Below are 27,217 nucleotides of genomic sequence, written 5' to 3'. Positions count from 1 at the left end.
TGCAGGACTGGTGTGCGCCCCCAGTTGCCGCTATGGTGCGCGCCCGCGGTTGCCGGCACGGCGCGCTCCCTTGCTGCTTGCTGGAGCCAGTTGAGGTGCCCTTGCACGCAAGCCCCTGCGCTCTTGGGCGGCCCGAGAGTTTGCCCCGCGGTTGGCGCCCACTGCTGCCGGGCCGCGGCGGTTCCCCGTTCGCGCCGAGGTGCCCCTGCCCGCGCGGGCGGCCCGAGCGCTTTCCCTGGGATTGGCTCCTGCCTTCTCTGGGCCGCGGCGGTTCCACGTTCGTGCCGAGGTGTCCCTGCCCGCGCGGGCGGCCCGAGAGCTTTCCCCGGGATTGGCGCCAACTGACCCCGGGCTGAGGTGCTTTTGCGCTCGCACGCCGCCCCGTGCCCTCAGTCCCGCTGAGCCGAGCTCCGGGAGTTGGTCTCTCGCCTCTTAGGGCAGGGCCAGGGACACTTTTGCTCAGTGGAATCCAGCATCCGTGGGTCGCCGCCTCCCGCTGTTCCCGTGCTGCAGCTGCCCACCTTCCCCCACCCGTCTGCAGTACCAGACTGTTATGATCACAGTGGCTTTGTAGTATTGTTTGATGTCTGGTGTTGTGATTCCTCCTGCTGTATTCTTCTGTTTCAAGATTGCTTTTGCTTTTTGGGGTCTTTTTTGGTTCCATATGAATTTTTGGAGTATTTGTTCTAGGTCTGTATAATATGTCATTGATATTTTAATAGGGATTGCTTTGAATCTGTAAATTTCTTTGGGTAATATGGCCATTTTGATGATGTTGATTCTTCCCATCCAAGAACATGGTATTTACTTCCATTTATTTAGATCTTTCTTAATTTTTTTCTTCAGTGTTACGTAGTTTTCAGAGTACAGGTCTTTTATCTCTTTGGTTAAGTTTACTCCTAGGTATATTATCTTTCTTGTTGCTATAGTAAATGGTATTTTTAGTCTCTGTCTCTGATATTTTATTGTTGGTGTACAGAAATGCCTTAGATTTCTGTATATTTATTTTATACCCTGCTATTTTGCCAAATTCACTTATTACATCGAGTAGTCTTTTAGTGGAGTTTATAGGGTTTTCTAGGTATACTATGTCGTCTTCATATAATGATAGTTTTACTTCTTCTTTCCCAATTTGGATGCCTTTTCTTTCTTTGTCTTGTCTGATTACTGTGGCTAGGACTTCCAACACTATATTGAATAGGAGTGGAGAGAGTGGGCAGCCTTGTCTACTTCCTGATTTCAGAGGGAATGCTTTCAGTTTCTGTCCATTGAGTGTGATGTTGGCTTCAGGCTTCTCATATATAGCCTTAATTATGTTAAGATATGCTCCCTCTATTCCCATTTTCATCATAAATGGGTGTTGTACTTTATCAAATGCTTTTTCTGCATGTTTTGATATGATCATGTGATTTTTGTCTTTCATTTTGTTTAGGTGATGTATTATATTTATTGATTTGCAAATATTAAACAATCTTTGCATCCCTGGGATGAATCCCACTTGATCGTGATGTATGATCTTTTGTATGTATTGCTTGATCCTTTTTGCCAATATTTTATTAAGGATTTTAGCATCTATGTTCATCAGTGATATTGGCCTGTAGTTTTCTTTCTTTGTTATGTCTTGACCTGGCTTTGGGATTAGGGTAATACTGGCTTCATAGAAAGAGTTTGGGATTTTTTCCCTTTCTTGGTCTTTTTGGAATAGTTTGAGGAGGGTAGGAGTTAGTTATTCCCTAAATGTTTTGTAAAATTCGCCTGTGAAGCCATCCAGTCCAGGGCTTTTGTGTGCAGGGAGATTTTTGATTACTGTTTCAATTTCCTTCTTTGTTATTGGTCTGTTGAGACTTTCTACTTCTTCTTGATTCAGTTTTGGAAGGTTATATGTTTCTAGAAATTTGCCCATTTCTTCTAGGTTGTCAAATTTCCTGCCATACAGTTGTGTGTAGTAATTTCTTACAATAGTTTGTATTTCTGTGGTATCAGTCGTGACTCCTCCTCTTTCATTTCTGATTTTGTTTATTTGTGTCTTCTCTCTTTTTTTCTTGATGAGCCTGGCTAGAGGCTTGTCAATTTTGTTGATTTTTTCAAAGAACCAGCTCCTAGTTTTGTTGATCTTTTGAATTGTTTGTTTGGTCTCTATGTCATTGAATTCTGCTCTGATCTTGATGATTTCCTTCCTTTTACTTGCCCTAGGCTTTGTTTGTTGTTGTTGTTCTAGTTCTTGTAGCATTGTGGTTAGATTTTTTATTTGAGATTCTTCTATCCTTTTCAGATATGCTTGTATTGCTATGAACTTCCCTCTTAGGACTGTTTTTGCTGTGTCCCATAGGTTTTGGGCTGTTGTGTGTTCATTATCATTAGTTTCTAGAAATTTATTGATTTCGTCTTTGATGTCATTGTTAACCCATTCATTATTTAATAGCATGTTATTCATTCTCCATGAGTTTGGGTGTCTTTGATTTTTTTCTCTGAGGTTGATTTTTAGTTTCAAGGCATTGTGGTCTGTAAAGATGCTTGATATAATTTCAATTTTCTCGAATTTGTTGAGGATTGCTTTGTGTCCTATCATGTGGTCTATCTTTGAAAATGTCCCATGTGCCTTTGAAAAGAATGTATATTTTGCTTCTTTGGGGTGAAAAATTCTATATATATATCAGTTAGGTCCATGTTGTTTAGTGTGTTGTTCAATGCCTGTATATCCTTGGTGTTTCTTTGCTTCGAAGATCTGTCTATTGTTGATAATGGAGCGTTGAAGTCCCCTACTATGAGTGTGTTGCTGTTAGTATCCTTCTTGTGGTCTTCTAGTATTTTCTTTATGTATCTGGGTGCTCCTATGTTGGGTGCATATATGTTTATCAGTGTTATATCTTCTTGATGGATTGTTCCTTTAAGTATTATGAAATGTCCTTCTTTGTCTCTTTTTATTGCCGTTGCTTTGAAATCCATTTTGTCTGATATGAAGACTGCTACCCCGCCTTTTTTTTCGTGTCCATTTGCTTGGAATACTTTTTTATATCCCTTTACTTTCAGTCTATATAAATCTTTTGTTTTGAGATGTGTTTCTTGTAGACAGCAAATATGCGGATCTTGTTTTCTTATGCATTTTGTTACCCTATGTCTTTTATTTTGAGCATTTAATCCATTTACATTTAAGGTTATTGTTGACATGTATTTATTCATTTCCCTTTGTACCTCTGTTCCTCTCCTCTTTTTTTCTTCGTTTTCTTGAAACATTCCCTTTAGCATCTCTTGCAATACTGTTTTGGTGGAGATGTATTCTTTAGTCATCCTTTGTCTGGGAAACTCTTTATTTCACCTTCCAATTTGAATAAGAGCCTTGCTGGGTAGAGTATTCTTGGTTGTAGGCCTATATTTTTCATTGCTTGAAATATTTTTGACCATTCCCTTCTTGTCTGTAGTGTTTCTGTTGAGAAATCAGTCGATAGCCTTATTGGAGCTCCCTTGTATGTTATTTGTTGTTTTTCTGTTGTTGCTTTTAGGATTCTCTCTTTGTCTTTGAATGTTGCCATTTTAACTATGATGTGCCTTGGAGTGGGTTTTTTTGGGTTTCTCTTCATTGAAAATCTCTGTGCTACTAGAACTTGCATAACTTTTTCTCTCATCAGGTTGCAAAACTTTTCTGTCAATACTTCTCTTCTCAGCTTTTGTATTCCATGCTCCTCTTCTTCCTCTCTTATTCTGATGATCCTGATATTGTTTTTTCTCATGCTATCTTGTAATTCCCTTACATCTTGCTCATATTTTTTAAATCTCTTTTCATTTTGTTGTATTGTCTGGGAATTTTTTTCTACATTGTCCTCTAACTCACTGATCTGATCCTCTGCTTCGTTTAGTCTGCTTTTGACTGATTTTACTGTGTTTTTCAGTTCAGAGATTGTATTCTTCATTTTTTTTCCTGGTCCTTCTTAATAGTTTCTGTCCTTTTTTATGCTGATGTAGTTCTCTGCAAGTTCCCTGTAATTTTCTGGGAGCTGTTGGTAACTTCCTTGGAGGTTGGTGTAGTTGTTTTTGAGGTTGTCGAGTATATTGAGCTTCTTCACCATCATTGTTTTGAATTCCATGTCTGACATTTGGGCTATGTCTATTCCATCTACCTCTCTTTCTGGGGATTCCTCTTTTCTTTTCATTGAGAGGTTGTTTCTGCATCTTACCATGTTGGATTCTTCTTGTTTGTTTTTGTTTTTTGGATTTGTCTGCTTTGACTTCCCACCTTTGTGGTATTAGATTCTTTACAGGAGATCTGGGGGTTTCAGTGGTGCAGTCTCTTTGATCTCCTGAGCCTGATGTTTTTGGGGTACCCTTTATGTCGTTTGTTTATGCTGTCTTGTTATATTTCAGGTGCTCTTTGGTTGGATTTTCCCTCTAGCTAGTTGATTGATAGTCACTCTATCCACTTTGTCTTGAGTTCTCTTGAAGAACTCTCTTCAGCTTTAATAGTAATGTCTTGATGGCTGTGCAGTCCTGTAACATCAGTCTGAATGGCAGAGAATCCATGCCTCCATTTTCTTCCACACCTTGCAGGGGCCAGTCTACAGATGGGCTGCTGGGCATGTGGCTAATGTGCGAAGACCTGGCTTCTGGATCAATGTATTTTGTTAATTTCAGTGCGAGATTCCCTGGGCTCAAGCAGAGGGAATGCAGAGAGGAGTAGAGATGCTTGGGGAGAGTTTGTCGCGGTGGCTTTGAGGGGAGAACTGGGGGAGCAACTGACAGGGTCCCAGTGCTCAAAGGTGACTCTATCTACTTGACACTTATCCTAACCTAGGGCCTAGACTAGAAGTAAAAAGTCCTTTTTCCAGGGACCACTTTCTTGTCTTAACCTTTCCCTTCCTTCCACTTTCAGGTCTTACACTCTGATAATGAGAAGATGGAGAAAGACAAAATCTTCCCAGAAAAATCTAGAATAGAACTTGCTTGAACTGCCTCTTGTGCCCCTGAGCACTAACCTTATGCTAATTTGTATTTACTTAAAAAGCAGCATGAGGGGTAGGGGGTGTCAACATGGAAAAGGCTCATCTTACCACACCTTCCACATACGAGCACATCTCAAGCTTGAACGTTTTGTTTCTTACACCAAAAACCCAAATTATATGTTCTTTACCCTTGTCAGAGTCTATTCTTCTGGAAGATGGAGTTGTTGGAGGGAATATTTGACCTCTCCTAGCAGTTAGAATGTGCCACTAATAATAATTAGGACAAAAAGTGAAAAACAATTAGACACCTATTGTAGGAGTTACTCTTCTTAATTCAGGCATACATCTCCTATCCTAACACTTCATTGACCTGGTGTATATAAAGTAGTAGGAACTAAAATGTTCTAGTTCTATTTCCATCACCTAGTTGTTTATAAAAATAATTCATTTATTTTTTTCCATCACCTAGTAGTTTATAAAAAAATTCATTTATTTTTCAATATAGAAAATACACATTATGACACATATTTGGAAAATATCAATTTATTAATTGGTCTGTTCAGCTTTTAAAGAACTAGTTCTGTAGCTTATCTAATATTAAACACATTATGTAAAAAACATAAATAAGGAAGACTATGATAAATATTGTAAGAGATGTAGAAAGGATATGAAATACATGTCAAAAAGAGGAGCTGTTATTCTGAGGGTGAAGGAATTATTATATGGAAGAGGTAGGATTTAAGGCGAGATTTGAAATATGTGTAATCTCTTCTCAGTTGAATTTCACAAATATAGTCTAATCCAGTTATTATCAATATGTGGTTTGAAGATGAGCAATATCAGCATCACCTGGGAACCTGTTAGAAATGCAAATTATCAAGCCTCACCCCAGACTTAATAAATTTTAAATTCTAGGGATAGGGCCCAGAAATCTATGTGATTCTGATGCATACAAAGTTTGAAGGCCACTACACTAATCAGTCAATAAACCTATATTTATTGATTGGCTTATGTACAAAGTGCTAAATAGGCACTCAGAGAATAGAAATAATTATAAAAGACAGTTCTTATTATTTAAAATGATCCTATTGAATTAGAATACTCATCTTAATAGAAACACTCTAAAAGAAATCTAAAATGCAAAGTTGTTGATATGGCCTAAAGAACGCACAATAACAGGAACATTGCAGAGATCTTATACCCTAGTGGAAAGTTCTAAGGTATACAAAAAGGGATTGTAATAATATACATCCCTTCCCTTTTGTCAACGTGGACATTATCATTCACTTGGTCCAGATGACAATCAGTTTTGAGAACTTAAAAAAGATACTAATCAGGGAGTCAAAAACAAACCAAAATAGAGCTAAAGAACCAAAACACAATTCTGTTCATAAATCAGGATTCAGGGAACAATAAAACAAGTAAACGCAAATGGCCACTTTATCCTGCTTTGAGACGGTTGATCTTCTTGGACATGTAAATTTATAGTTTTCATCAGTTTTGGAAACTGGCTATTATTTCTTCAACAAATTTAGCCCTCCACATTCACCCTTTTAGGACTCCAATTACAAGTATGCTAAACTGCTTGATATTGTCACTGCTTGATATGGTCACTGACACCCCTTTCACTTCTCTTAGTTTTTTTTTCTTCTTCTTCTCTCTATGCCTTATTTTGCAGTTTCTCTTACTCTGTCGTCTGATCTTTTCTTCTGAAATATCTAATGCTGTTAATTCTACCCAACATAAATTTCATTTCAGTTATTGTAATTTTCATCTCTAAAATTCCATTTGCTCTTTTTTTATATCTTCCATTTCTCTTTTCATTATGTTTCTGTTTCATTTATGTCCTTAAGTGTATGGAACATAAATATTATAGGTGTTTTAACATCCTTGTTTGCAAATTCCATCATCTCTCATTTCAGCATCTGTTTCCTTCTGCTTCTGGGTTACATTTTTCTGCTTCTTCACATGCCTAGTAATTATTTTATTGAATACTTGACATTTTGAACTTTAGATTATTGAGGAATAGAATTTATAATATTCCTTTAAAGAGCATAGGGCTTTATTCTATCAGGCAGTTAAGTAACAAGAAGGTAATTTTAGTGCTTTTGCATCTTGTTTTTTAAGCTTCTTTTAGTTCCACCACTAAGGTGTGCTCTTCTGAGAATATTATTAAATGTCCAGACATTCAACAACATCTCCAAATTTTGATAAGTTGGAACCAAAATGATTCCTGGCCCTGTGTTAACTCTTGAAATTATCTTACAGTAATTGTTCTTTTCATAAATCATCTTTGCCCAACTTTATGGAGTTTCACCTTACATATGCATAGACAGGTTTCAGTCAAAGACTTAAGGAAACTCCTATGAAGATTTCTGGAGCTGTTTCTCCATGCAGTGCCCTCTCCAGTACTCACAAATTTTAGTTTCATTGGCTTCCCTGAATTCCGATCTCAGCTCAGTGAAATTCCCTGTCCTTGTGCTACTCTCTACAAAGTATCTTCATCAGGAAGCCAAGCTCGTTGTAGTGCTCACTTAATTTATTTTCCTCTTCTCAGGGATCAAAATATTGCATAGCTTTTTGCCCAATCTCTGAAAACAGTTGTTTCACATATTTGGTGCATCTTTCTAGTTCTTTGTGACAGGAAGGCAAGTTCCACAGGCGATACGCTTCATGGGTATAAACAGAAGTCCTCAAAACTCCTACTATAAAAACAGGTAAGAAAACTATAGCCATAGACAAAAGGCTCTTAAGAATGGGGAGCTGAGAAACAAGTACAAAAATATATTTGATAAACATATTTAGCCTAGACAGGTTGTTTCCCACTGATATCTGGTTTGTTTTAAAGGTGTTTTACCCCCAAGTGACTCATCATTCCATAGGCACAGGCATTAATAAATAGTTGCTGTACACATTAAGTGCTGCTGAAGGATTGCCTAATTTTTTTCCTTATCACGTCAAATAAAACACAGCATTTTCATTATCTAGTAGATTTTTCTGATCTTTTTGACAGTGGCCTTTTCAGTATATGAATAAAATATACTTATAAAAAATTTCAGACTTCTGGCCAAGATCGACGCCTAGGCTGACACGCTCTGTCTCCCTCAACAACTAAGAAGGAATACAACTACTGCAAACTAGAAATAACCAGAAGTTCCAGAAAATAAAGCTACATGGAAGTCCAACATATGAAGTTATGAAGAAGTGGTGTTTGTCCAGACAGGTAGGAGGGGCAAAGCCAGGGAGAAGAGATCAAGCTGTGCTGGTGGCACCAGCTGCGGCAACAATGGCTAGACAGCAGTAAGTAAAGACAACTGTATTTAAAAATAGGTGAGAAAAACATGGGAGCATCCAGCTGCAGACCAGACCTGTCAGCTCGCAATTCCAACGCCAGGGAAGGCAGACTCCCAATGCCTCAGACTGTGAGGGCTGGAGGACATGGGGGTGGAAGAGAAGGCTCCTGGTCTCTCAGCAGAGGGTGAATGGCAGAAATCCATCTTGGACCTCTTCCCCCACACAAAATGACACAGCGTGGTGAGAATGGTCACCTGGTAGTGACAACTGCATGAGGCTACGCCCCCTATAGCATAGGAGGTGTGACAGCACCGACCAGGAAACAAAGGTAAACACAAAACTGTCAGAGTGGCACAGATCATGATAGAGACCCCATGACACAGCTGACCAGACAGCAAATATCTAATCTAGTGAAGGAGCAGATAGAAAATCTTTCTGAGGCTCAGTTCATAGCTTTGGTTATAAGAATGCTTACAGACATAACAGCAGATATTAAACAAGACGGAGAAGGAATGAAAGCTAGTCCTGCTGAAATGAATGAAAACACATACGAAACTAGTGGTTAGGGAAAGAAAACCAGGGATCAAATAAACAAATCAGAACACAGGGAAAGAACAGTCAACCAATGCAGAAAGAGAAAATGAGACATGAGGAAAATGAGGAGAGGCTCAGAAACCTATTGGACAGCTATAGGAGGGGCAACATCCAAACCATAGGGTTGCCAAAAGGTGAAGAAGAAGAACTAGATATTGAAAATTATATGAAAAAATAATGAAGCAGAACTTCCCGAACGTGGGGAAGGAAATAGACTTACAGGTCCAGGAAGCACAGAGAGTTCCAAAAAAAAACTGGACCCAGGGAGAACCACACCAAGACACATTATAATCAAAATGTCAAAAATTAAAGATAAAGAGATAATCTTAAAAGCAGCAAGAGAGAAGAAGAGAATTACATACAAAGGGGTCCCAATAAGACTATCAGCTGATTTCTCAAAAGAAACTCTGCAGGCAAGAAGGGACTGGCAAGAAATATTCAAAGTAATGAAAAGCAAAAACCTACAGCCACGATTACTCTATCAAGTGAAGCTGTCATTCAGAATAGAAGGGCAGAGAAAGTGCTTCCAGAGCAAAGTAAAACTGAAGGAGTTCATCAGATCCAAACCACTGTTATATGAAATGTTAAAAAGACTTGTTTAGGAGAAAGAGGATCAAAACTATGAACATTAAAGTGAAAACTGTATCACAACAAATACAGAAGCTCGGGAATTGAAACAAAGGCAAACTAAGTAGGCAATGAGAGTGGGGAAAGAATTATAGGTACAGGGAACACTTTTGGGGGAGGTCAGCACAGAGGGGAAAAGAGGGAAAGAGAAGGAGATAGTACGGGAATTAAGAAGCATAGTAGGAGGGAGTGGAGTAGATAGGAAGATGTTGAGAAGAACTATGTGCACAACCAATGGGCATGGACTAAGTGGGGGGGACAGCTGGAGTGAGGGGGGCCACTGGGTGGAGGGGAACAAAGGGAAAAGAAATTGGAACAACTGTAACGGCATAATCAATAAAGCATATTAAAAATTTAAATTAAATTAAAATTTTGTTTTCAAATAATTTAGAAATATATTAAGAAGTGTAAAATCAAAATCTGTCCACTCTTTCTTATTGACTGTTAAGAGTTTGGTGTGTATATCTCTCCATATCACAAAAGTAGATTTCTTTATAACTGTCCAGTCCCACTGAAGAACCAGTGACAAGACTTTCCCTTCTATACCACCATCACCCCTTTGTTTTAGGGGACTTACCATAATCTTGTCAAGGAGAAGTATTTATAAGACATGGTGTGAATGGGACCCAGAAAAGCTCAGAGCTTACTTCTGCTGGATAAGCAGCATGGAGGACCAATGGCATATCTCAAAGTAAAGTTTTGTCTCACAGCTAAAAGGTAACATGAGTCCTTGACATGGTTATATGCTTTCTTGATTGGTGGTGAATATTTGCTGATCAACTTAGCTTTCATTTGGGTCCCAGACAGAGGCTAACAATAGAGTTACTGGGTACTCCTCAATTCCAATGCCCTGCTATCATCCATATCGCCCTAGTTCTGGTCTTTTTGTCTCTAGGTTATGACCACCTTCAAGGACATTTCCTTTCTTTCTGCAGACACACTTTCTCTTAAACTACAATCTAGTCCCTTCCCAGGACTGGAGTGGAGTGTGTAGATAGGGTCCTTCTATTTTCTTTGTAAGCTGTGAACATCACCAAATCTATGTTCTGTTTTCCAGAGGACCTTCCCTTTTGTTTCTCCACATACTTGTTTGGAAGTAAAAACAAAATAAAATAAAACAAAGAGCATATATTAACTCTTTCCCTTTTAATTCTTACTATAACTATGCTTATGTACCTCCAAACCATGCAGGTGACTATGACTAACAAGGGCAATGGTCAGGAAGTTCAGGAAGTAAAAAAAAGGAACAGTTGAGACTTCTGGCCAAGATGAAGGTGTAGACAGACACTCTGTGTCTCCCTCTACAACTAAGAAGGAATACAACTACCTAAAAACTAGAAACAACCAGAAATTCCAGAAAATCAAACTGCATGGAAGTCTAGCAAACAAAGATATAAAGAAGAAATACTCATCCAGACAATTATGAGGAGGTGAAGCTGGGATAGAGAGGACGCTGTGTGGTGGTGGCAGCACCGGTGGCAGCTGCAGGCCAGCAGAAAGCACAATCACACGTTGTAAAATCAGGAGGGACACCTGGAGATTATTCCCAGCTCCTCACCGGAACTCACAGACCATAGTCCCAGCATTGGGGAAAATCAAGCCTCATTGCTTCTGACTGTGCAGACCAGTGGGGGTTGAGGTGGAGGCAGATACTGCCAGTCTCTAAGCAGAGTCCCTTGTTTAAAGGGCCCCCACGGTCCTAGAACATTTGCAGGATGTTGTTCTGGGAACGACAGCCAGGGAAGCAGCTAGAGGGGCACCAGTCCAGTGTGGAAGTGGAAGAGGTGCCTGGAAAAGGGGTGAGTGCTGGGCAGGCAGCATTGTTCCCTCTCGGACACCTTCCTCACATACAGTTCCACAACATGGTGAAACAAGTCGCCCTGTACTGACGAATCCCTAAGGCTCCATCCCTTACAATGTAACAGGAGTGATCGCTCTACCTGGGATGCAGAGATAAACAAACACAGGAGACTGTCACAATGAGGAGACAGAGAAGTAGGGCCCAAAAGGGGGAATGGATCAAGGTTCCAGTGGGAGAACTAACCGACAAGGAGATAGCCAACCTAAGAGATGAGGTGATAGACAACCTAACAGATGCAGAATTCAAAACACTGGTGAAAAAATGCTCACAGGCTTAACAGATATGCTTGAGTATGGCAAATGCATAAGAGAAGAAGTGAAGGCTATGCTAAGTGAAATGAAGGAAAATTCACACAAAACTAATGGTGAAGGGATGGAAACAGGGATTCAAATCAATAGTTTGGAACATAAGGAAGAAAAAAACAGTCAACTAGTGCAGAATGAGGAAGCAAGAATTGAAAAACAATGAGAAAAATTTCCCAAATTTTGTAAAGGAGATGGACATACAGGTCTGGGAAGTACAGAGAGTCCCGGGTGAGCTGGACCCAGAGGGGACCACACTAGGATGCATCATGACTGAGATGCTAAAGGTGAAAGATAAAGACAGAGCCTTGGAGGCAGCAAGAGAGAGGCGGAGGACCGCCTACAGGGGGGTTGCCTAAGTACTATCAGCTGATTTCTCAGAGGACACTTTGCAGGCAGGCAGGCATTGGCAAGCAGTATTCAATATGATGAAAGGCAACCTGCTACCAGGATTACTCTATCCAGCAAGGCTATCATTTGCAATGGAAGGGCAGATGCAGTATTTTCCAGACAAGGTAAAGCTGAAGGAGTTCATTATCACCAAGCCATTATTATATGAAATGTCACAGGGACTTACGTAAGAAAAAGATCAAAACTATGAACTGTAAAATGACAACAAACTCACAACTATCAACAACTGAATCTAAAAAACAAAAACAATCCAAATAAGCAAACCAGAATAGGAAGAGGGACATAGGTATGGGGATCATTTGGAGGGTTATCAGCTGGGAGGGGGGAGGAAGATAAATGGGGATATAGTGCAGGGATTAAGAAGTGTAATTGATTGGTACAAAATAGACAGGGGGATGTTAGGCATAATATAGGAAAGGGTGAAGCCAAATAACTTATATGCATGACCCATGAACATGAACTAAAGCAGAGGAGAACAAATGAAAAAAATTCGAAATACTTTAACAACATAATCAATGAAATATACTTTTAAAAAAAGAAAGGAACAAAAAGCACAAGGATAAACTTCAAAGTCATATTCTGGATCTTTACAATCCACTACACATAGAAATGCTGCATAATATTAACATATTAGAACTTCCGGCCAAGATGGAGGCTTAGACAGACATGCTTGGTCTCCCTCTACAACTAGAGAGGAATACAACTACTTCAAAACAAAAGATAACTAGAAATTCCAGAAAATAAAACTACACGGAAGCCCAACGTACAAAGTTAAAAACCAGCGGCGCACTCCAGGCAGGTAAGAAGAGCGAAAGTGGGCGGTGCTGTTTGCAATAGCACCAGGGACAGCGGCACAGAGAGCAATCCTGGCTGCAATCGAATCCTGGCAGCTCGTGACCCCAACGCTGGGAAAAGCAGCCACCACATTGCCTCGAACGGTGAGGCCCAGAGGGCGGGAGGACGGATCCTGTCTCCTAGCGGAATAACTGCAGGAATCCATCTTGGACCCCCGCCCCCACACAAAGCGCCACAGCGCTGCGAAATAGGTTTCGGATCGCCACCGGTCGCTGGGCAGTAACAACAAAGCGCCACAGCGCGGCAAAAAAGGTTGCTGGACCACCGCCGATCACTGGGTAGTGACGACAAAGGGCCACAGTGTGGAGAAAAAGGTTGTGGATCACCGCCGGTCGCTGAGTTGTGATGAGTACACAGGCACTGCCCCCTATGGCCCAAGAAAGCAAAACGCAGCTGTCAAAATGAGACAGACAACTATGAAAATCCTGGTGGCACAGCTCACCAGGCAACAGATAAAGATTCTGACAGATGAACAAATAAAAAACCTGTCAGAAGCTCAGTTCAGGGCCATTGTTATCAGGTGGCTTACAGAATTAACAACATATCTGGAAAAAGATGAGAAAGAACTGAAAAACACTCATACTGAAAGGAACAAAACCACATACGAGACAGATGGTAAGGAAATAAAATCCAGAGTTCAAATCAACAAACCAGAACATAGAGAAGGAACAAGCAGTCAACCAGTGCAGAGAGAGGAAACAGGAAGCAAGAAAAATGAGGAGAGGATCAGAAACCTCTGGGACAGCTATAAAAGACCGAACATAAGAATAATTGGTTTGCCAGAGGGCGAAGAAGATGAACTAGAAATTGAAAAATTAAGTGAAAATATAATAAAGAAGAACTTCCCAAACTTGGGGAAGGAAATAGACTTACAGGTCCAGGAAACACAGAGTTCCAAAACAACTGGACCCAGGGAGAACCACTCCAAGACACATTATAATCAAAATGTCAAAAGTTAAAGATAAAGAGAGAATCTTAAAAGCAGCAAGAGGGAAGAAAAGAATCATGTACAAAGGGGTCCCAATTAGACTATCAGCTGACTTCTCAAGGGAGACCCTGTAGGCAAGAAGGGACTGGCAAGAAATATTCAAAATAATGAAAATCCAAAACCTACAACCACGAATACTCTATCCAGCGAAATTGTCATTCAGAATAGAAGGGCAGAGAAAGTGCTTCCAGGACAAAATAAAACTGAAGGAGTTCATTAGATTCAAACCACTATTATATGAGATGTTAAAGGGACTGGTTTAGAAAAAGGAGGATCAAAACTATGAACACTAAAATGAGAACTGTATCACAAGAACAACAACAGAAGCTAGGGATTTGAAACAAAGGCAAACTAAATAGGCAACGAGAGTGGAAAAGAACTATAGGTATGGGGAGCATATTGGGGGGAGGTCAGCAGGGAGGGGGAAGAGGGAAAGGGAGGGCGATGGTACCGGAATTAAGAAGCATAGCAGGAGGGAATGGAGAAGATAGGAAGAGGCTGAGAAGAACTATATGCACAACCAATGGACATGGACTAAAAAGGGGGGACAACTGGAGGGAGGGGGGCCACCTGGTGGAGGGGAGCCGAGGGAAGGGAAATTGGGACAACTGTAACAGTATAATCATTAAAACACATTTTAAAAATATATTAACATATTATTATACTGTGTAAATTACTGTTATACAGTGAATCAGTCTCTTACTAATGCACACAATGACAGAAAAACACCTTGTATCTAGACAAGATATAAATAGCACTTATTTGTTTATTTCTGTAGGAAAAATTTCTCAAAGTAGAAATGCTAGTTCAAATAGTATGTATTATTTAAATTTAAAAGAAAATATCAAATTGTCTTCCAGAAAGACTGTACATACCTGTACTTTTATAAAAGTATATGAACTTGTCAACACTATATATTAATAATCATAATAATATTTGACAATGTGATAGGTCTAAATGGATAAAAGTATTTCATTTTTAAATATTCTATATTTATGTTTAACAAGTTGAAGATATTTTCATATGTAGAGAAGTTATTTGTACTTCTTTCATGAATTCTCTCTTCATATCCTTTGTGCATACTTGTTTTGGATGTTATTCTTTTACTTGTTAATAAGTAGCAGCTCTATATGTGTAATGTACAAATATCAACCCTTTATATGTTATGTGTAGCCTACATATTGCACATTTTTTCTAGTTTGACATTTGCATTTGAGCATTATTTATAAGATTTTTGTTTTTCTATGCAGAGATTAAGCCATTGAACAAATATTTATCGAGACCCTACTATATGCCAACCACTAGTCTGAGTTATAGGGACATTAATGATGATCAAGACAGACAAAGCTCCTGCACTGAGGGTGCTTACATTCTTATGGAGAAGCAGAAAACTAAGTAAACAAGAGATGAGCAATTGTATGATAATGAAAATAAACAGGGGGACTAAAAAACATGGGAGAGAATGGTCAAGTAAGGTCTTTCTAAGATGACATTTGAGATCAGATCTGAAAGATGAAAAAAAAAAAGACAAGCCGTTAAAGCATATGGGCAATGGAGGAGAACTTTGGGGTTAGGGAAAAGTTGGTGTGTGGGAGGAACAGCAATGCAAAGAACCAAAGTCAGGAAAGGACTTAGGGCGTTCAAACACAAAAAGAAAAGCATGGCCACTTAGCCTAGTGAAGGACAGGGAAAGTGATATGAATGGTGTTATAGAGGAGGTGAGGGGCTGGATGAAGCAAGATCTTATTTGATTCCAAGAGCAACAGATGGCCACTTAAGAGTTTTAGGTATGGAGTGGCATGATTTGATTTATATTCTAAAAGCGCATTAGTTTTAGCTATGCAGAGAAAAAAATTAGAAAGGATAAAATATACTAACAGAAAGAACACAACTCTTGCATTAAGCTAGAACAGAGATTATAATGCCTTAAATTATAATGGGGGACATGGACAAGAAATAAAGTGGAAAGGGTAATTTTTAGGCAATTCAATTTGCTCCTTTATCTCCTTCTTCAACACATGCCTTCATCTATTCTTCTCTTGTCCTTTATAGTGCCAAGGAATAAAGTGCCCCATTTCTTTTTTAAGACCAACCTTTCAAGACAGCAAAAATCACCTATTAAAGAAGCTTTTCTTAAACCTTTTGATTGAGTCACTAATGTGTGCAAAGCTCTACCAAAGCATTGAGCATTGTATTTTAATTATGTTCATTCATCTTTCTTCTAATTAGACCACAGTTTCCAGAAGTAGGTGATTATACTTTATTCATCTATATAACACAGTGCCTGGGTCAGTAGCTGGTACATAGTAGGTACTTATTTATTAATTATTGTTGAATTGAAGAAGTGGGTATTACATTTTATCTAAGGCAAACATAGAGGTATGAATTTATTTTAATCTATTGATGTTACCCATGATCAACTTGTCTTGAAACAAGTCCTCTATGGTTATGATAGATTGTTATTCCCATTTAATACCAAGTCTGGTCTACTAATACTTTATATATTTATTTTTCATCTATATTTTGAATTGTGTATATCTTGTTCACATTTTGCAACCAGAATTGTGCTGAGTATAATATATTGAGTAAGTGTACAGTTAGGGGTCTTACTTTCAAGCAGCAGAAAATTACACTGGTTAATATAAACTAACATGGAGTTTATTGGAAGAATGCTGGATATTTCACAGAATTCATATGAAGGTTGAAGGCCTAGGATTAGTATGAAGGCAGGAACCACGGTAGTCATCACTTCAGTTGACATCATGCCATTGGAATAGTCTGGTGAACACGCCACTGGGGTTGCTACCATTAGATAGGTACTGAATGTTGCAACTCACAGCCCCTGTCAACAGTCTTCCTTATTCCTACTTCTTTGGCTTAGTTCCTACTCCCTGGTTTAGCCTAGGTCCTACATCTATAACTTAGGGTTTTGAGGCGAAGATAGTGAGTATCTGGCATTCTTAGTTACTGTAGTAGAAGGCAAGTAAGCCCTGCATGCTCCCAATACTCTGTGGAGAATTCCTCAAACATAAAAATGAGGTTCAGATATTGGGCAACCACAAAACATATGCAAGAAACTCTCTCCTCAAAAACCAAAACAAATACTAAAGTTTACTTCCAATGATTTTAATTTTTTTTATGATTTTTTTTCATTTTTTTAATGTTTTTTATTGATTATATGGTTACAACAGTTCCAATATTCTCCCCCTTGCTCCCCTCCACCCACCACCCCCCTCCCCCAGCAATCCCCCCCAAGTCCATACACCTGGTTCGTAAAAATTAACTATCCCCCCCTTCTCAAATATTAGGACCCTTTGTAATCTTGTAAAGGACAATGGGCGAAGGTCTCAAGCTCCTCTAGCTGCTTCAAGCTGGACATGGTCATCGTCCTACCTACCCTTGGGTCCAGAAAACCCGAATAAGAGTGGGAGTGTGGAGGGGACGGTGGCCTTCCCACATGGGGAAGGATCGTGCAGACTCCAGGTCAGTTGGCTGTCTCCAGTCAACGGCGTGCTTGTTTTAACAGGCTGGTGTCCTTGTTGTGTTCTGGGGGCAACAGATTTGGCGAAAAGGGTTAAAAGACATCATTCAATCCGTAACTACTAGATGACAAAAGGCAGGGATTAATTTTTCAATGTTCTATATTAGGAAAAAAAAAAAAGAAAAAGGGCTTCTTTGTAAGAAGGTGTGCTAGGGACATCTCACCTGTCCAAAACACTTTTGCCCTTTATACTTAGTTTGGGCTGCAGTAAATAGTTTAGGTTTTCCCCCTCTCAGACCTCTGGGCCTTTTCTGTCCAAGCCATTAGGATAGAAAAGAGAAACCAGTTTTAAAGTGAAGCCCACAGACCACCCCATTCTTCACCAACCCAGCCAGTTACTTCAGCCAAACCACTGAGTCTCAGGAGGCAGCGCTGCAGAGAGGATTAAGTGAGGCTTATGCGTATAGACAATCACTCAGGTAATGCGATCATAGGCTTATGTCCTTTGAAAACAGAAAAGACGTGTTAATTTATGTAACATAACCCACAAACAAGTCTCTAAATCTGTAAGACTGTCTTATTGGGAAGACATCCAGTTGCAAGGCACTTGAAATTCTTTTTGCCTGCAACTTGAATATCTTTGATGATATCACAAACATGGTTTAATTTTCAAGTGAAACCATATTTTAAATGAGAAGAAACTTTTAAGACGGTTAGTTGCCCTATTTTATACTCTACTACTGATCATTGTGATTTTCCTTGAATAATAATTTTTCCCCCTAAGGTTACCCTCCTTGTCTTTAAAGGGACTACATTAAGTCCATTTTTAATTTATCCTGTTCGTTTGCAAAAACATAACAAGAGCAGCAAATGATCACTTATGATCTTTAGTTCTGCTTTGCTGGAACTTACCCAAGGAATATTTGGGGTGACCCTCAGTCTGTTCTTCAGGGCACAGAAGCTAAGCCACATATCTGGCATTCATCCTTGCCTGTGCACACCTGTTTTTTCCAAGTCTTTCTGGTTTTTCATTGTGCCTTAAGGTCCCTTCTAGCCCTCTTTCAGGAAAACAACCTTCGTTCCTTCCCTGGACAGATTGCTGTGGACCGCACAACCAACCATGGTACCAGGCCTTTTATCTCACGGGCTTTTATTACCTTTGAAAGTCATTTCCAGTTCCTCAGGGCTTTTCGGTAACAATCTGAGCCCAAGTATGTTTCCTTTAGGCTTGACATTCCAGTCAAAGTCTTGGTCAAAAAACAAAAAATAAATAAGGGAACCTCTATTAACAACTGGTCTTATTAGTTCTATGCAAAGAAACTTATGTCATTACTTAGTTGTTTAAAATGCCAAATTCTGGAGGGATCAAATAGGGAGAAAAATATACAACGTGAAGGAAAATCTTTGTCCTAATATTCACTGAACTGGCATTTCCATTCTTCATATTTTCATTTTTCCCCCACTAAAAAAATTTTTTTGTTTCTTTTTCCATTACAGTTGTCTCACTTTTTTACCCCTCTTGCTTCCCTGCACCCTGTCCCTCCCTTCCCCCGAATTTAGTCTCCACTCAGTTGCCCATGTCCGTGGGTCATTCATATATATATATTTTTTTTTTTTACTTGACCCTTCCCCTTCTTACACCCTTCTCTTCCTCCCCCCTCCCCCCTTGTTACTGTTAGTCTACTTCTTGTTTACATACCTCTGGTTCAATTTTGCTCATTTGTTTGTGTTGTTCATTAGTTTCCTGTAATAGGTGACAGCATAAGGTATTTTTCTTTTGTTGCCTGGCTTATTTCACTAAGCATAACTTTCTCTAGTTCCATCCATGTTGATGCAAATGGTAGAAGTTCCTTCTTTCTTTCTGCTACATAGAATTCCATTGTGTAAATGTACCACAGTTTTTTGATCCACTCATATACAGATGGGCATTTAGGTTGTTTCCAGCACTTGGCTATTGTAAATAGTGCTGCTATGAACATTGGAGTGCATAGGTTCTTTTGAATTGGTGTTTCAGGATTTTTTGGATATAATCCTAGCAATGGAATTGCTGGTTCAAAAGGCAGTTCCATTTTTAGTTTTTTTAGGAAATTACAAACTTTTCCACAGTGGCTGCACCAGTCTGCATTCCCACCAGCAATGCACCAGGGTTCCCGTTTCTCCGCATCCTCTCCAGCACAAGTTGTTTGTTGATTTGTTGATGATGGCCATTCTAACTAGTGTGAGGTGGTATCTCAATGTGGTTTTTATTTGCATCTCTCTGATGGCTAGTGATGTTGAGCATACTTTCATATGTCTATGGGCCCTCTGTATGTCTTCTTTGGAGAAGTGTTTGTTCAGGTCCTTTGCCCATTTTTTAATTGGGTTGTCTGTCTTCTTGTTGTTGAGTCATATGAGTTCTTTATATATTTTGGAGATCAATCCCTTGTCTGAGAAGTCATTGGTGAATATATTTTCCCATATGGTTGGTTTCCTTTGCATCTTGCTGATGTTTTCTTTAGCTGAGCAGAAACTTTTTAGTTTGATGTAGTCCCATTTGTTTATTCTTTCCTTTATTTCCCTTGCCTTAGGAGATATATCAGTGAAAACGTTGCTACGTGGGATATCTGAAATTTTCCTGCCTATGTTTTCCTCTAGGACTTTTATGGTATCACGGCTTACATTTACGTCTTTGATCCATTTTGAGTTTATTCTGGTGTATGGTGTAAGTTGGTGGTCTAGTTTCATTTTTTTGCATGTCCCTGTCCAGTTCTCCCAACACCATTTGTTGAAGAGGCTCTTTTCACTCTATTTGATGTTCTTTCTCTCTTTGTCAAATATTAGTTGACCATATGAACCTGGGTTTATTTCTGGGCTCTCTATTCTGTTCCATTGATCTATATGTCTCTTTTTATGTCAGTACCAGACTGTTTTGATTACCGTGGCCTTGTAGTATAGTTTGATATCAGGTATTGTGATTCCTCCTACTGTGTTCTTCCTCAAAATTGCTGTGGCTGTTCGGGCTCTTTTTTGGCTCCATATAAATTTTTGAAGTATTTGTTCTAGGTCTGTGAAATATGTTGCTGGTATTTTAATAGGGATTGCATTGAATCTATAAATTGCTTTGGGTAGTATGGACATTTTAATGATGTTGATTCTTCCCATCCATGAGCATGGTATATGCTTCCATTTATTTGTATCTTCTTTAATTTCTTTCTTCAGTGTTATGTAGTTTTCCGAGTACAGGCCTTTTACCTCTTTGGTTAAGTTTATTCCTAGGTATTTTCTTTTTCTTGTTGCTATGGTAAATGGGATTTTTCTTTCAGATTCTGTCTCTGAGTTTTTATTGTTGGTGTATAAAAATGCCTTCGATTTCTTAATATTGACTTTGTATCCTGCTATTTTGCCGAATTCACTTATTAGGTTGAGTAATTTTTTTGTGGAGTCTATAGGGTTTTCTACGTACACTATCATGTCATCTGCAAATAATGACAGTTTTACTTCCTCTTTTCCAATTTGGATGCCTTTTATTTCTCTTTCTTGTCTGATTGCTGTGGCTAGAACTTCCAAGACTATGTTGAATAGGAGTGGAGAGAGCGGACATCCTTGTCTTGTTCCTGATCTCAGGGGGAATGCTCTCAGTTTTTGCCCATTGAGTATGATGTTCGCTTCAGGTTTCTCATATATGGCCTTTATTATGTAGAGGTATGCTCCCTCTATTCCCATTTTGCTGAGAGTTTTTATCATAAATGGGTGTTGTACTTTATCAAATGCTTTTTCCGCATCTATTGATATGATCATGTGGTTTTTGTCTTTCATTTTGTTTATGTGGTGTAGCACGTTTATTGATTTGAAAATATTAAACCATCCTTGCATCACTGGGATGAATCCTGCTTGATCGTGGTGTATGATCTTTCTAATGTGTTGCTGGATCCGGTTTGCCAATATTTTGTTGAGGATTTTAGCATCTATGTTCATCAGCGATATTGGTCTGTAGTTTTCTTTCTTTGTTGTGTCTTGACCTGGTTTTGGAATTAGGGTTATATTGGCTTCATAGAACGAGTTTGGGAGTCTTCCCTCTTCTTGTATCTTTTGGAATAGTCTGAGGAGGATAGAAGTTAGTTCTTTCCTAAACGTTTTGTAGAATTCACTTCTGAAGCCATCCGGTCCTGGGCTTTTGTGTGCTGGGAGTTTTTTGATTATTGCTTCAATTTCACTAGCTGTTATTGGTCTATTCAGACTTTCTGCTTCTTCTTGATTCAGTTTGGGAAGAGTATAGGTTTCCAGGAATTTGTCCATTTCCTCTAGGTTGTCAAGTTTTTTGCCATACCGTTGTTCGTAATAATTTCTTATAATTCTTTGTATTTCTGTTGTATCAGTTGTGATTTCTCCTCTTTCGTTGCTGATTTTATTTATTTGAGTCCACTCTCTTTTTTTCTTGATGAGCCTGGCTAAAGGCTTGTCAATTTTGTTTATCTTTTCAAAGAACCAGCTCCTACTTTTGTTGATCTTTTGAATTGTTAGTTTAGACTCTATGTCATTTAATTCTGCTCTGATCTTGATGATTTCCTTCCTTCTACTTGATCTGGGTTTTGCTTGTTGTTCTTCCTCTAGTTCTTGTAGCTGTAGGGTTAAATTTTTTATTAGAGATTCTTCTAGCTTTTTTAGGTAGGCTTGTATTGCTATGAACTTTCCTCTTAAGACTGCTTTCGCTGTATCCCATAGGTTTTGGGTTGTTGTGTGTTCATTATCATTGGTTTCCAGGAACTTTTTGATTTCTTCCTTGATGTCATTGTTAACCCATTCATCATTTAATAGCATGTTATTCATTCTCCATGAGTTTGAATGCTTTTGAGTTTTTTCCTTGAGGTTGATTTCCAATTTTAAGCCATTGTGATCTGAGAAGATGCTTGATATAATTTCAATTTTCTTAAATTTATTGAGGCTTGTTTTGTGTCCTACCATGTGGTCTATCTTTGAAAATGTTCCATGTGCACTTGAGAAATATGTATATTTTGCTTCTTTGGGGTGAAAACTTCTATATATATCGACTAAGTCCATTTGATCTAAAGTGTTGTTCAGTGCCTCAATATCTTTGGTGTTTCTTTGCTTTGAATATCTGTCCATTGTTGACAATGGGGTGTTAAAGTCCCCTACGATGAGTGTGTTGCTGTCTATATCTTTCTTGGAGTCTTTCAAAATTTTCCTTATATATTTGGGTGCTCCTAAGTTGGGTGCATATATATTTATAAGGGTTATATCTTCTTGATGGATTTTCCCCTTAAGTATTATGAAATGCCCTTCTTTGTGTCTTTTTATGGACTTTGCTGTGAAATCTGTTTTGTCTGATATAAGTATTGCTACCCCGGCTTTTTTTTCATGTCCATTTGCTTGAAATACTTTTTTCAATCCCTTTATTTTCAGTCTGTGTAGATCTTGTGTTCTAAGGTGTGTCTCTTGTAGATAGCATATATGTGGGTCATTCTTTCTAATCCATTCAGCTACCCTATGTCTTTTAATTGGAGCGTTTAATCCATTTACGTTTAAGGTTATTACTGATAAGTACTTATTCATTGTCATTTTTCCCCTTTGTACTCGTGTTCTTCTCTGTCTCTCTCTGTTTCTTTATCTTCTTAGAGAAGATCCTTTAGCATCTCTTGCATTGCTGGTTTAGTGGAGATGTATTCTTTTAGTCTTCCTTTGTCTGAGAAACTCTTTATTTCGCCTTCCATTTCGAATGAGAGCCTTGCTGGGTAGAGTATTCTTGGTTGTAGGCCTTTCTTTTTCATTGCTTGGAATATTTTTTGCCATTCCCTTCTGGCTTGTAGTGTTTCTGCTGAGAAATATGAGGAAAGCCTTATTGGAGCTCCCTTGTATGTTATTAGTTGTTTCTCTCTTGCTGCTTTTAGGATTCTCTCTTTGTCTTTGAATGTTGCCATTTTAATTATGATGTGTCTTGGAGTGGGCCTGTTGGGGTTCATCTTCATTGGGACCCTCTGTGCTTCCTGGACTTGCGTGACTCTTTCTCTCCTCATGTGAGGGAAGTTTTCTGTCATTAGTTTTTCAAAGAGGTTTCCTAACCCTTGCCCTTCTTGTTCTCCTTCTGGAATTCCTATGATACGAATATTATTACGTTTCATGTTGTCCTGCAGCTGTCTTAGAACCTCTTCAGTCTTGTTCAGTCTTTTTTCATGTTGTTGCATTGTCTGAGAGTTTTTGTGTACGTTGTCCTCCAGCTCGCTGATCCAATCTTCTGCTTCCTCTAGCCTGCTTTTAATTCCTTCTACTGTGTTCTTCAATTCAGAGATCGTATTCTTCATTTCCTCCTGGCTCTTATTGATAGCTTCCATGTCCTGTTTGATGCTGGTATAATTCTCAGTAAGTTCCTTATAGTTCTTCTGGAGTTCACTGTAGTTTAACTGGAGTTCTTTGTAGTTTCCGCTGAGCTCATTCAGCTTCTTCATAATCCATGTTTTGAATTCTGTATCTGATATTTTGCTCCCCTCTATTTCATTTAGCACTCTTTCTGGGGATTCTACCTTTCCTTTCTATGGGGGGTTGTTTCTGTGTCTTTCCATTTTTGTGATTCCTTTTGTTTGTTGGTGCTTCTTAGAATGATCTGTTCTTCCTGGATCTGCCTCTGGTAGCGTCAGATCATGTACCAGACTGGCCCTAGGCAGCCTATTGGGGACTTCCAGAGATCTACTGCCTTTGTCTCTCTTCTTTAGTTGTTACTATACTCAATCTGTGGTTGGCCATCAGTCTTAAGGACCGTGGGTGTGGCAACTTAATTCCTGTATGCAGGGCTTTTATTTCCCCTTAGTATGACGCCACTTGGAGGGGAATGGTCTGTCTGCTGTACTGGGGCTGAGTCAGCACTGGCTGGTCCTGGGAGGGGGTTAGTGTAGCTTCCACTTACTCCTCCGCCCTCCTGGATCTCCGTCTATGTTGTCCTTGATGATATTTCTTTAATCTGTCTGGTTGTATTTCAGCTACTTTTTGGTGGATCTTTTTCTCTGGTTAGTTGATTGAGAGTCATTCTGCCCACCTTGTCTTGAGATCTTTTGTGAAGGTGCTGCTAAAACATAATTACGCAACCTAGGCAAGAAACCCACACTCTCCAATGTCTCCCCCAAATACAATCCCACTATAGGCTGCAAATGAGCCCGTGTTAATATACTTTTAGAGATACTGGGACTCTTATTTCGTAGGAGAAACAGAAAGGAGTTGTTTTAAATGAAGGAAGGGTAATTTTTGCGCTGGAAGTTGATAGAGTATTAATATTAGCAATTGGGATCAAGGTTATGTAAGAGAGCAATTAACACTTACACTGTACGTTTGAAAAGGAGGGGAGGGTTACAGTGTGGATTGAGAAAGTGGAAGTGTATAGTATTAGGATTATATAATCGGTATATACTATATGATTAGCGTGGGAGGTAGGGTAGACACAACAGACATCCAGGTAGACAGACAGCCAGAAATTGAAAGAGAGGTCTGGGGAGGTTAGAAGGTAGGATACAGATTGAGAGAGAATTATTTAAGAATAAAAATACAGAGTAGAAAATGGCAAGACAGGAAGGGAGAGAGGAAAGAGAGAGAGAAAGTTGAGAAGAGAAGGGTAGGAGAGAGAACGAAAGAAGAAGGGGAGGTAGAAGAGAGGGGACTGAATTAAAATTCTTTTTTAAATTATATATTATAAAAATGATTAGGAGATTAAAACATGATATAAAGTTGCAAGATAGAGAGAAAGGGTCAATAGAGAGAGAGAGGAATAGGAGATAGGAAAGCAAGAGGATTTGGGAGGAAAAGAGCTCAGAGGAGAAAAGGAAATCAGGAGGAAGAGGAGATATTAGGGAGGGGAGGATTGAAATTGAAGAGTTCACAAAAGATAGGATGAAGGAGAGAAATACAAGAGGTAGAGAAAGAAGTGAGGGGATGTGGTAGAAAAAGAGAAGGGGTAAGAATGGGAGAGTAAAGGGAGAGGGGGATAAATTAGAATTATAATTTGAATATTAAGAGATTAGAATATAAAGTGGAATAGGGAGAGAGAGAGAATATATATAGAGAGAGAAGGAAAATAAGGACAAGAGATGAAAGAAAAACGAATGTAGACTGAAGGGGGACAAAATAAATAAAGAAATTTAATAAAGTTGAAGGTGCGTAGCGCAGAGAAAGGAGAGGGTGAGAAAGGGAGAGAACTTAAAATTATAAAATTAACTGAGAATAGGATGAAGGGGAGACATGCTAAGGGGAGAGAAGGGAGGGGAGAGGAGGGGAGAAAAGGAGAGAGAATAAGAAGGGACTGACAGTAGGGGTAGTTAGAGAGAGAGTGAGAGATAAAAGAATGAGGATTTTAACTCAATTCAACTTTTATGCACAGTCTCTGAGTATTTTTGGTTTGTTTGCTTTTTGGTTTTTCCTTGCTTCCTTCCTGAGTCCGCTCCTACTCAAAATTCCATGAGTTTCAAATCTTTTCTGATTGGTTGTCTGGCTGTGGGGGGGTTTTGCTTGATTCTGGGATTGCTAGTCTTTTTTTCGTGGGCCTACCACCTCTCTGCTGTGAGCTGCCTTTAGTTGTCCCCTCCTGAGGCACCCTCAGCCCTCCTCAGGCTTGTCCAACTTCTCCTTCCCACTGTTGGTCCAGCCTGTGCCTTCCAGCAATCCCCGCCCTGCCTCCAGTCCTGTCTCTTTACCCAGGCTACAGCTTCTGCTCTCTTCTCTGTCTATATGCCTGCGCACCCTATCTCTCTCCCTGTCTCAAGATCGTCCTTTTGTTCTGCAGGACTCTGGCACGGTCGGTCAAAGTGCCGGGCCCAGTGGCCCTTTCCTGCCCAGGGCCTCTCCCCTAGTCTGGAGCTTTGCAGTGGCTTTCCTGCGTGTGCTCTTCTCCTTGCCCCAAAACTTTCTCTATTCCAAGCTACAGCTTCCTCTGGCTTCCCTGTCTATCGGCCTGTGCACTCTATCTTTCTTCCCGCCACAGCACCGTCCCTTTGTTCTGTAGGATTCTAGTGTGGTCGGTCAGCACAGCACTCTCCTACTCCGGAGCTCTCTGCCAGTCTGGAGCTCCACAGCAGCCTTTCCCTGCGGCCCCTTCTCCCTGCCCTATAACCTTCTCCCCTCCAGAACCTCCGCCTCTGCTCTCTTCCCTACTTACACACCCTGCACATCCTATTTCCCTCCTAGCCCCAGACCGGCCTTTTGTTCTGTGGAATTCTAGCGCGACTAAAGAGCAAACACTGGTTTCAAGAACGCAGTTCTCCCCTGGTCCGGATTTCCACAGCAGCTTTTCTGTGCTGCCGTTCTCCTTGCCCCAAAACTGCTCCTTTGTTCTGTAGGGCCCTAGCGCTAGTGCTGGGCTCGCCCAGAGTGCCGAGCTTTCGGTCAGAGGTTGCAGCTGAGGATGTTTCCCTCTAGACTCAGATCACACAGTTTCTCCCAGTCCTGACTGTTCACTGTTCTCTCCCTCCTCTAGCTTTTTTGGCCAAATCCTCTCCCTAACTCCCTACAAGAATTCACTCCCGGCTAGTGAGCTCTCCGGCTTGATACTGCAAACGCACGGAGTCTTGGAATGACTCAGCCTACGGTTTGTGATAAACCCCTCCACCCCCCTCCACGCTGCTCCCACGGTCTCCTTCTTGTTCACGTTATCAGATATCCACACTCACTCAGTCACTCCTCTCCGCGTTTGTTCCTGGATTCTCTCATTAACAAGAGCGAGCTGAGAACACTGTTCCTACTTCGCGGCCATCTTACCCCCTCCATCCTTTTTTATGATCTTGATGGGAGATGGCCTATAAACCTGCCAAGGCTCGGGAAATTTTCTGGGAAAAATTCTTGGATAGCTGTTTTCGTTTTGTGTATGGTTATTGCTCTTCTCAAGTAGTCTATAATATT

Source organism: Furipterus horrens, unplaced genomic scaffold (genome assembly GCF_987537825.1).
Source record: "Furipterus horrens unplaced genomic scaffold, mFurHor1.1.pri manual_scaffold_17, whole genome shotgun sequence".
Lineage (NCBI taxonomy): Eukaryota > Metazoa > Chordata > Mammalia > Chiroptera > Furipteridae > Furipterus > Furipterus horrens.
Note: the sequence above shows the minus strand (reverse complement) of the source record.